The sequence below is a fragment of the Liolophura sinensis genome, chromosome 12, assembly GCF_032854445.1.
Source record: "Liolophura sinensis isolate JHLJ2023 chromosome 12, CUHK_Ljap_v2, whole genome shotgun sequence".
Lineage (NCBI taxonomy): Eukaryota > Metazoa > Mollusca > Polyplacophora > Chitonida > Chitonidae > Liolophura > Liolophura sinensis.
Genome location: NC_088306.1, coordinates 16,819,067 through 16,830,760, shown reverse-complemented (window position 1 = coordinate 16,830,760; position 11,694 = coordinate 16,819,067). Strand labels below are relative to the sequence as shown.

The following is an 11,694-nucleotide window of genomic DNA, read 5'->3' as shown; positions in this document are numbered from 1 at the left end:
CTGCCAGCAACCTGCTGATGGTCGTGGGTTTCCCCCGAGCTGTGCCCGGTTTCCACCCACCATAATGCTGGTCGCCGTGGTATAAGTGAAATATACTTGAGTACGGCGTAAAAAACCAATCAAATAAATAAATAAATCGTTACTCTGGTCTTAGTCTCTATGCTGTAATTATATTGTATTCCTGCATAAACCATGATTCTGTTGGTGGACGTTTAGGCTTGATCCCTTTGTATTGTCTTAATGTTAGTGTTTATGAAATGTCATGACAACACACCATTTTGAGTAACTCTAGACCAGTGACGTCTAACAGATTGCAATTAACGTAACTTTATCATTTCTTCGTAAGCCATGATGCCAGGAAAGAGGGGGTGGGGGCGTGTGCTCTACTACTTTATAGGCAATTACCTGAACAGTTATTATAAAACTCTAACTGAGGTAAGTTGACAAGGGGGCTGTATTTCACTGGTCGCGTGTGATCATTATCCGGGTATCACACCGTCATCGCTGCTCTGGGTTTTACTCTCAATGTTCTACGTCTTTAATTATATTGTATAATAGCCCACGCATGCAGACAAGAGTATATTCAGCTATAACACCTTGTATAAATCAATTAACAAATCAAAAATACAGGTAAGCAAGCAGATGGTTAATTAAGCATTAAATCAGTCAATCGGGCGAGAAACGATGAAGAAATTAACCACAAATGTGTGTGCAAATGATTTTCGCTAATTTCTTGTATTTATTGTTTAAGCTGACAGATTGCTTTTTGACATTCAGTTATTAAGATAACCAGGTATAAAGCCTGGATCAATTATGTCAACAATTACCTTTCGTTGTAAGAAATTAACAAACAGCCGCCGTCTTTGTTGTTTTGTTGATTCTGTTATCGGATGTCCACATAAGACAGATCAATTATGCTCCATCTTAACCCCCTTTTGTATGTAAACTGCAGTCAGATGCAGAATGTAGTTTATTTGTTCCAATTATTCACGCTCGCCGTTAAAATTTGACATCAGGGTGGCTTAATGCGAAGTGATTAAATGCATACACACTGCAGTCAATATATATATATATATATATACCCGAGTTATCTCAAAGGAGTTAATTTGTCTTTAATTTTACATCCTTTAACTGGTAGATCTACTTTTCTCTCTAATAAGATGTCTAACTTCTAGCCTTGTGTTATTTCATGTACGACTGCTCTCTTCACAGTTAAAATTATCACTCAGCTGAAGATCACTGATCCGCAGCGCGGACCTGGGTGAGAGCAGGTCACAGCGTGTGTTCTCCTTACTTAACTGTCTGGTGGGCAGACCAGAGGTTGATAGGACTAGACGTTAACAGTGTCTCAGTTGTGAGAAAAGCTCGAACAGCAGGGCTCGGTGGGATTCCTTTACCTCCTCGGCGAGCGCTGTCATATAAGTTACAAAGTCAGAGTTTTACCTGTAGCTTCAAGTTCAATATATACCTTACCTGTCCGCACCTTCATACACCTGAGAAACACCCGTACTGTCGTTAACAGGTATACAGAGCAAGAAGGGAGGGTACTTACGGCTCGGGGTGACCTCAATAGCTACGCTTCTGTACAGGTAAGTTCATGCTTATCATTTACAGGTAGTCCACAGATGAAACTTATTGTCTTGCTGTAGGGCGTGGGTGAAATTCCACTTCAAAGTTTATGAACCCATGCTTTTCGGCTTAATTTGGACCCAGGATAAGATATAAGTTTGATTCATGTCCAAACTAAACGCCTTTTTTCACATATATAGTTAAAACGCTTCTAGTATACATATTGCATTTGATCTTCCAGGTATAACACTCTAACTATAACGCAATACGTATTTTGCAAATTTCACAGGTGTGTATGTTATCTTCTATTGTGAGACAACTTTCCATGGTATCTTGATTCATATTCAAGATTTCAGGAGTTTAAGACCACACATAGTGCACATACGCTGATAAATTCAGGCCGTAGACCTACCTGTGTACCTATTTCAGACATTATGTTGATTTCCCCCTCAAATTCCATTCGTGCTCCTTGCCGGTGTATATATTTATATATATTTAGCCCTATTTTAAAGCCAACAAGACCTGCAAAACAGCACTGGATGGACACCATACAGGCTTTATCTGTCTAGATGCAAATAGACACTCTGTACCTTTGATTGGAGTAATGAAAGTGGGTATCTCTAAATAAAGAACAGGGTTGGAAAAAAACCACAGCGGAGCTATTGTCCTAATGAATAGCCCTGTAATCTCGTTATAGGATCTAACAACCACTTCACGAGTTAGTCGTGCGCTGAAGTTGAGATCTAACTTCTTGTTAGAGACATGGCCCTAGAGTAAGGAGATAGACACATATACGTGTAAGCCCAGCTGGTGTGGAGTTCTGCGAATCGCTGGACTCCGTATAGACACGTATACCTGTAAGTCCGACTTGTGTAGAGTCTTGGGCAACGTCATACTCCGTATAGACACGTATACCTGCAAGTCCGGCTTGTGTAACGTCTTGCGTATCGCTAGACTACGTATAGACACGTAGACGTGCAAGTCCGGCTTTTGTAGAGCCATGCAAATCATTAGACTCCATATAGACATATATACGTGTAAGTCCGGCTTTTGTAGAGCCATGCAAATCATTAGACTCCATATAGACATATATACGTGTAATTCCGGCTTGTGTAGCGTTTTGCGAATCGTCAGACTGTGTATAGACACATATACGTGTAAGTCCGGCTTGTATGGCGTCTTGCGAATCGGCAGACTGCGCATAGACACATGTACATGTAATTTCGGCTTGTGTACCGTCTTGCGAATCGTCAGACTCGTTATAGACACGTATACGTGTAGGCCCTTTTCACTATAGCGTCTTGCGAATCGTCAAAGACCATACAGACCCATTGTCCTGGGTACATAAAGATAGTTTGACCCTGCTAAATTGGAAGATGCACATTTTACACAGCGCAGTTAAGATATAAAAGTGACGTGTTATTTTCGCATTTCTCGTTGTTAAACTAGATTTGGGACGCGTGATGATAGTTTCATATGAAACTAGGATTGATTTGACAGTACACATTTGAACATGCTTGTATGTTTACTTAACATTGTACTTTGGGAAGGAAAAAATCCAGGACGCGTCATTTTGATTTTGGTCACAGAATTCATTTTATGACATATGGCTTTCTAGCCATAATATTCAAGACATAAAGCACGATTTGACGCAAACGTAACTAAAGTTTTCAACACTGAAATTCTTGGTGATTTTGTAGATAACCTAATGACCAGAAAAGGTCAAGGCTTTATGCAGATCTGTGGTAAGGTAGCGATTTTTCGTCGTTCATAGAAAACATTCAGTGAGCTTACATCGTCCATGTTTTGTACCGGTATCTATTCCATCGAGGAGACGTATTATACATGACTGACATTGCGACATAAAATCCATGTACACGAGGGGAAGTAGGTCACCACACTGCATATCCGTGGGAATGCAAACTTACCAGGTAAAAATTCGCATTAATAGGTCATGATGGGTCACGCGTACTCAGGTAAATCCAGGTAAGAAAAAATCTGGCTTTTTGATTGCAGTGTGGTGGGCTATAGAGCTGCTGTTGATGTGGAGTCTGGTATAGCACGGGGGTTGTATAAACCAGATGGGTTTTTAGTCTACAAACGCATGGAAGAGTCAGTTATATAGTGGTTCATTGTGGTTTAGAGTGAGCTAACTGGTTGAATTCACCAGCTGGTTAGCATATACCACTAACTGATTAATAAGATCAAACGCAACATAATGTACGTATGTATGCTTGAGGTTCAACGTCGTACTTAACAATTTTTCAGTCACATACCGTAATTGACTTCTTTCTATCTCAAGTACAGTAGTCGTTGCAGCTACATGGCCGCCATATGTATGTATGCTTGGGGTTTAACGTCGTACTTAACAATTTTTCAGTCGTATAACGACGAGGAGTCATTAGGTGTGTGTGAATATATTGTGTCTTCTTGTGGTAAGGCTAGTCCATGTCGCCAAAGTGCTGCCCCCATTGAAGTATTATGTCGAAGATACCAGACATGACACCACACCCAGTCGCATTATACTGACACCAGAACAACTAGCCCGGTTTCCTTGCTCTAACCTCTTAGTGCTGAGCGGTCAGCGAGGAAGGCCATTGTGAATGACGTGCCATACACTTACATATTTAATGTAGAGGACATGGGAGAATGTAGCTATGTTAGTTACAATTCAACAGGGCGCTTTGGTGAAGAATTGTTCATGATACTGTGTAGCCATCGCATGTAATAAGCAATCAAAGTGCAAAAGGACAAGGTCTTGGGGATGCTTAGTCAACCAGCAGAATCCTGGAACCAGTTATTCAAAAGTGTATGAGACCTTAAGTCTAGTATTAACCAATTTATTAAAGTTCAATTTGATTTGAATTAAGATAACACCGGTATTAAATTTCAGTCTGGGTTAACTTTTAATACACGTTTGAACAACCGGCTTCTGGCTTATGCAGAAATAATATATAAAACTTTATAAACTTGTGTCTCGCAAAGTACAGAAAAAAAATAATCATACAGTTATGTAAAGTATTCTATTCTGTTCCCTTTTTATTTTCTCCCCACCAAACACAATGCAAAACCTTCAACTGCCCTGTCTGGTTTACCGCTCAGCTTGACGTCACGACGTTGTCAGATTGAGGCTCGGGGTACAGCTGTAGCTCAGACGGGGTCACATAACTCTTTAGCCGTAGTCAGTCACATCCTGGTCTCTCGAAAACCACCCGGATGACAAGAAAGATGAGCTGATATTAAGCTGAGAATGGGTTCGACACCGAAGCTTAGTGACAAGGCTAATGGTGAAAATGTAGACATTATCACACACATGTATTATGTCACCAAATCTTATTTGCATGGAGAAATTTCTTCATGCTTAAATTGGAAACTCGCATATGCATGTATCTTGTAACCCTCGGGAATTTAGTCAAAGATTTGCATGTAAATTCAGTTCTGAACATGAAGTGGTTCAATAACCAAATTGTCGATTTTCACCGAAATACTTAAGTAAATTTAAAAAAAAAACCCTTGTGAGCTAAATTGTACACAATATAGTATAAGTAATGACGACTTGAGAACGTAGATCCGCTGCTAGTCCTTCGTTTTGTAATAACTAGTCCATTTTATGCACATGGTAGGAAATATTCGGAAATAGATCAACTTTATGCATGGGATTCATTAGCATGAGATGATACAGAACCTCTTTCGCCAGACATCGACACTCTTCTGTCTGGTCGGGTAAAATTAGGTCATGTTTGCGCACTTAAAGGTTAGCCAACAACAACATGGATTAACTGCACGTCTAATTACACTTCTGCTTTTCGTTTTAATCCCCACTTCAAATAGTTCTCACAGTTCAAATAGAATCAGTGACTGGTGACATTTACCTGGGGTATTCAAGCATTCGTGGATTGCAGTTAACACCAATGCCTGCATGCTTTCGCTCGGGTCCGTGCTGGTCACCCATCGGCTTTTTCCTTGTAATTTATAACTTTTTGACTCTGTACGTCAACAAATTATTTTCGAACTTGACGTTCTGCTTAATAACTGTGGCAAAAACAAACAAAATCTGGAGATTTAAATACTATGGTCGAGTGGTTGAGCTGACAATTCACCGCCATTGCATGAACCTGGTTGGCGCTATCGAAGATTTGCTCCATCGACTTTTACTAATGAACTCCAGTATAGTCCAACACGAAGTTTTAAAGTAATTGGGCTATTTTTAGCGAATATTTGTAAGGTCATTTCTCTTTAATGGAAGAATCCGCTAATTTCTATTTAAGACGTTTTACGGTTAAATTGAAGTTTTACGGTGAAAGGTCTTGCAGCAACTTGCGGATGGTCGTGGGTTCCCCCCGGGCTCTGCCCGGTTTCCTCCCACCATAAGGCTGACCGCCGTCGCATAAGTGAAATATTCTTAAGTACGGCGTAAAACACCAATCAAATAACTAAATAAATACATTGAGACTTCTAGTTTTAGATCTTTAGCAGTTTAGTATACGTTTTACTCATTTGGATTTGCTCTTTGGATGACTTTCCTATCCATTCTGCTTGTGTCAGCGGTTACTTTCTGTAGTACTGTAACTGATTGAGTGCATGAACTATGAAGAGACTGTTTCCACTTGAATATGTCGTATTAGATGCTATAATCATCGAAATGGTTGCAGTACTGCATACGCCAGTCTTCATCTAGCTTTTGTGATTTCAAATTTAAATCTAACATGCTACTTTCTATGTGAGACACTATAACATGTTCTAACACACGTGTACAAACTTACTGTATCACGTTATGGGGCAAAATCATAAGCACAAAGGCGACGTGTTAAGTCCATGCATTTCTCAAAGAAACAATGCAGTCCTTTCCCAGCAAACACTTCAAAGCATATCCTGGTCAGAAATTATATTCATGTATAGGATGTATGTCTAAACGCAGCTCACAAATTAGTGTTTTATTGTTTGGGAATAAAGCCGGCTAATAGTAGAACCTTGACGAACGCAGACGTGTTCTTTTAAATGCCTCACCTTGGTCCGACACTGCTGAATTGGTGCAGAACCAACCAGAGTGTATAGTCGGTGTTAATAAAGCTTCCCTGATAGGAACTTGTCTATGTGACATGGTTAGAGCAGACAGGTAGGGTGCTCCTCTCTATTGAAGGACGTTCATTCTCACTGTCTAATTGGAAAAACGATCAATACGTTTTCGGAGAGGAGCAGTCGACTTTCTTTCTGGCGACCCACCTCGAAAACACGTCACTGGGTAGAATCAATGGGACCCCGCTTTTGCCTTCAGCACTGCTCGCTGCGTGCTTTTGTGGCTCTATCTATTTATTTGGGAGCACCGCTGAGCCTTTCAATTCGCTCCATGCCCCTGCGACCAGCTATAGAGTCCGGAACTCTGACATGTGACAGGCGTTATTGTAGCCCTCTCTCAGGTAACAGCGGTGAGTTGCGTGCAGTGGGTGCTATCTTTACATCTACCTGAGCCTACCTGTGGAAAGTGTTTACTTACATGTATACATACCTTAACTGTCCACCTTGAATTGAGACGCAGGGCGGGGAATAGCATCTTATCGGCGAAAAAATCGCGTTAAACTTCTCGGAGAAAGCAACAGGAATTTTATTGAGAGCTGTGTTCCTTTATGATAGGGGAAAAGACTGCGACGTATAGTATGTGGCGAGAAATAGATAGAACGGAACAATTTGGACGCCGTGTGAAAGTACACAGGCGCTAGAAACCGTGGTTGTACGCGTATACAAAGGACAAGGGCAATTCATCTGGAGTAGCGCTTGATGTTGATCAGATAAGAATCTCATAGCGTCTTTAGTTCACAGAGAGGAGTTTGGAGATATGAGGGATCTGTAATATCAGCTTGGTTGAGAATATACACCTTAAACCCGAGACCTCCCAGCGGCCAAAGACACAGCTTTTACGTACAACTGATGTAGCCGATGATGGCCGATTCTTGATTCATTCTAACCTCGAGCGGAATTATACCTGGCTGGAAATTCGTCTGGATAAGCCGCGTGGGTCACCAGCGAATGTGTCCGTAATTCCATTTGGAAGGTGTCCAGCGGACGAAGTGACGAACAATACTTATGTACTTGTGTGTGCTGTTTATCATCGTTGGTCAGCGGCTTTGAAATCGCGATAATAGACAGGATTTACTCCTGTCTTTTAGTGGCCAGGTTATTTGAACGGGCCTAGGTGTTTATTGGCTATATACTCATCTCAGCCAATACAGGATTCTCAGATTCGTACGGATTCTCAGAGCGATTTGTGTAACGGCTTATCGGACTTAAATTAAGGGATTAGAGCCGCTGCCCGGCGTTCACACGGACCTCGAGTCCCCACTCTCCCAGGCAGGTAAGTTTACAGACTCGTTCGTGAAAAAAATACCAGGTTAAGGCCTCTGTATAAAACATACGGGAAGCCCACCTGTGCCATGATGTACCTACTCTAATTCTCTAACCTGTCCGAATATAAAAGACGATTTTGTATGCAGTTGGCGAACTCTGTAATCGCTCTCTAGCTGGCAGCATAGAGAACAATACCTTTGCTCTGCACATATACACTGAGAATTGACTCATAATTCTTCAAAACTGTCGATATACTTAACAAAACAAACGTTGGTTCTGTTTTAGTTATCCAATTTTTTTAAAGATTCCTTTTATGCGTATGATGCTTTCAAAACATATATGGTATGGAAGGAAATTCCTAATTTAAAATGTGTCATACCTATTTCAAATAAAACAAACGAAATGGATGAAGTATTACAGTGATGTAGAGTACTACGCCGGTAAATAATTTAAGCTGCATGTAGTTGAGTCGTTAAGACCGGCCTGATTGTCCACGGAAATAAGTAGCTGAGTCGTTTAATAAAGCCGGCCTGATCGTCCTCGGACAAGTAACACCCGCACAGCTGTCACCACATACGCTGTTAACACTTGTCGTGGTATGGACCCAGATCTGAATAAGAATTACAAACACTTAATTCGAGATTTTAATCAGATAGGGTTACAAATAAGTGTGAATTTTGAATAATTCAAAAAGATCTGAATATAACAAAGCTCATAACATCAACACTTTAGGTGTGTGGTAGAGTAGAGTGAATAATGAATATTTAATGCGTGTCCTGGAGGTGTGAATATAGGAAAGTCATGACATACACACCTCAGATGCGTGACAGAGGTGTGAATAGAAATTTCATAACATCTACATCTCAGACACAAATAAAAAATGAATATAAAATGGATATAGTACATGTATGGTTGTGTGCTACGAGTGGTTTATTATGTCATCTGATCAGGTCATATGACTCAGTTTTCTGAGTTGATTTAGCTCAATTGAATAACTCAGAATTTTGAGTCAGTTGACCCAAACTTTTCTCTGGGTGTACCGTCTATATAACAACCAGATATTTACAACTCGTTACAAGACTTTCGGTATAACCTCTACTTCTGTGAGAGAAGATAGCCTAAATACGCTCCGCATCACGTTGTTGTCTTCCGTTAACAACCATCCTGCTGTATTTGCAAGTAAAACTGTTCTAAATGCCAAGGTAAAGATCATCTGCTAGCTCTAGCATTTGTCTTACGTGATGAATCCGCGTGAAGAAATAACCGAGTTCAATGAGAAGTTGTACTCCTACACTTTCGGACGCAGATATAACAAGTTGCATGGTTCCGGATTCAAATACATGCATGCAAGACGTCTGCTTGTCTCATGGCAAGTACCCGGATCCATGTTTAAGGCAAACGGTGATGATTTCCTTCGCCACGGTGTCATAATCTGATCCAGTTGACTGTGTATGTTAATAATGTTTATTTAATGCTGTTTTACATTAAATGTGATGCCAACACCGCATTTTGAGTAATTCAAGACCAATGACGCCTAAGAAATCGCAGTTAACACTAATGCATGTTTTCTTTGCTTACATTTGCTCAAGCCATGCTGATAGGCGGCGTTTACGTTGCTATTATTTAAGCATTTACATGAACAGCTAGAATAAACCCTAACCGGTTACGTGTGACCATTTACCAGTTATCACACTGTAGATGCGCTGCTCTGCTCTTTGCTCGCTAGGCTATACGCCTTTAATTGTATGTTATAGAAGAAGTGTATGTACGAAGTTCGATTCTGAATTCTGTCATTTTTTGACCCACGTTTTATTCTTATAGGGCGGCGTAGAATCTAAGGAATATCCGCAAGACTTATCAGTTTACACAATATAACAACACAGAACGCTACAAACGATAATAAAACAACTGTTTTGAATGCCATGGCCTCACATCCGCTGCCTGTTACGGCGTAGGATATAACCAAAGTACTGTTATCTGGTTTGCGTAAATGTCAACCGCCGGGACTAAATGCCGGGTGGTAGCTGCGAGGTTGTAATCTGTCAATCGCTAATTCACACATTTAAGTCACTTGTTTGAAACTTTTAGACATAACGAACCTATAAAGATCGTATATACAAGCACAAATACATGCTGGACAATATAAACGTATGCGGCCTCATACAATATAATTCAAGATGTACACGATTGAGAGTAAAACCAGAGCAGCGACAACAATGTGATACTGGTAGCTGACAAATGATCACACGTAACTGGACAGGTGAAATACCGCCTCTGGTCTATTTACCTCAGTCAGGGTTTTATCCTAACCGTTCTAACAGGCTGGCATGCATGTATATTTTGTCTTCCGTGGCAGGAATCTCTGTGCAAATACGTGTATGATGTTACAAAAATCCTGCGCAAACTGTTATCCTACATGAACGTATCAAAGAGGCGAATCCGGGTTGAAAGCGGAATTTGTTTACTTAACCTTTTGTTTGGTCGGGAAAATTGCGTTATTATGTGTTGAATGTTACGACAGGCTTTTTGAATATGTCACATAACGCATTGTGCGCTACTATCCCACGGTGCAAATATACATGGCAAGGAATCAGCGCTATATATCTGGGATTTTATATACATGCGTGCAAAAGATCACAGGGATGTCATATTTTCTTTGTAACATAAACTCAGTGTTTCAGTGTTGTTCGAGTGCATTGACATGAGAAACCAAGATTCCGCGTAACACGTTTACTGGCTTGAGCATACAGCTGTATGATCGGCCCTGAGCGATTATTACTAAGGTTGTAGCTTTAAGTTGGGAGTTTTGACATGTGCTTAGAGAAACGCGGTAGTTCGCTCTTTGTACTCATGCTTCCCGTGTTCATACATAAACACAAACGCAGTTGTACATATAATTATGAAAAATGTCTACGGCTTAAGAAACAATGAAATAAATTAAGAGACACATATGGCAAATGTTTATTTTAATTGTTAGTGGATCTTACTTAAATTGACCTGAGAGAACAGGTACAAGATAATCCGGTTCGATTTCATTCATCTTTACATGGTAGCGTGTTCAAGATGGGATAAATGAATAAAAGAACCACAGACAACAGACAGATATTTAGGGATAAAACCCTGTGTTTGACAATGAACATCAAAGGAAAAATACTGGAGTACCAAACCAATCTGTAAATAGTATCTCAAAGCAGTGGAATTTTGAACCTGCTATTTATAGACAAATGAAGTCTGAAAAACAAAGGTTTATGTTAATTTATCGGATGTACAGCTTCCAGGTGAGCAAATGACGTGTTATCTACCTGTATGTTTCTCACATGCATTAGCATTTACACCCTCAAGTATATCTATATCTATCTATATGTACATATATATAGATTCACAAACGATTGCTTCTATATGCAGGTTTTCTCATCTGATATATACGGTATGGTATGCCCGTTCTGTCATTTCATACATATATACCATTGCCCGTGTATCCCACGTTTAGTTCAGAAGTGGTGTTATCCAAGATTGCCTCTTATAACATACCTCTGCGTTACCTGAAATAGCTTTGATTCTGGTGGGATGCTTTGCTATTGTTATCTTCCCTGTACCTTATCAGAAACAGACAATGGTTTCAAGGCACACCTGTCCACGGTTATTTTTTGTGCGTGTGTGTGAAAAAACAAAAAACAGGTAGTCTTGAGAAAAGTTTTGGGCACTTTGTATATCAGGTTATTTGTAAACGCAAATGATTCTTTTGTTCTTATGTAATGACGTTTTCCTTATTAAGCTACTTGT

General features: G+C 40.1%; 1 protein-coding gene across 2 annotated transcripts in view; it reads left to right on the top strand.

The window, feature by feature from the left end:
• The first annotated feature begins 1,431 nt into the window (after positions 1–1,431).
• LOC135479226 (protocadherin Fat 1-like) overlaps positions 1,432–11,694 on the top strand; it is a 44,197-nt gene continuing 33,934 nt past the window's right edge. Inside the window, exon 1 of one of the 2 annotated variants that reach the window (XM_064759023.1) lies at positions 1,432–1,589. The gene's annotated coding sequence lies outside the window, so the exon portion shown is untranslated. Of the gene's footprint in view, positions 1,590–7,642; positions 7,919–11,694 lie in introns of those variants that run through there. The other variant, XM_064759022.1, reaches the window with a different exon arrangement.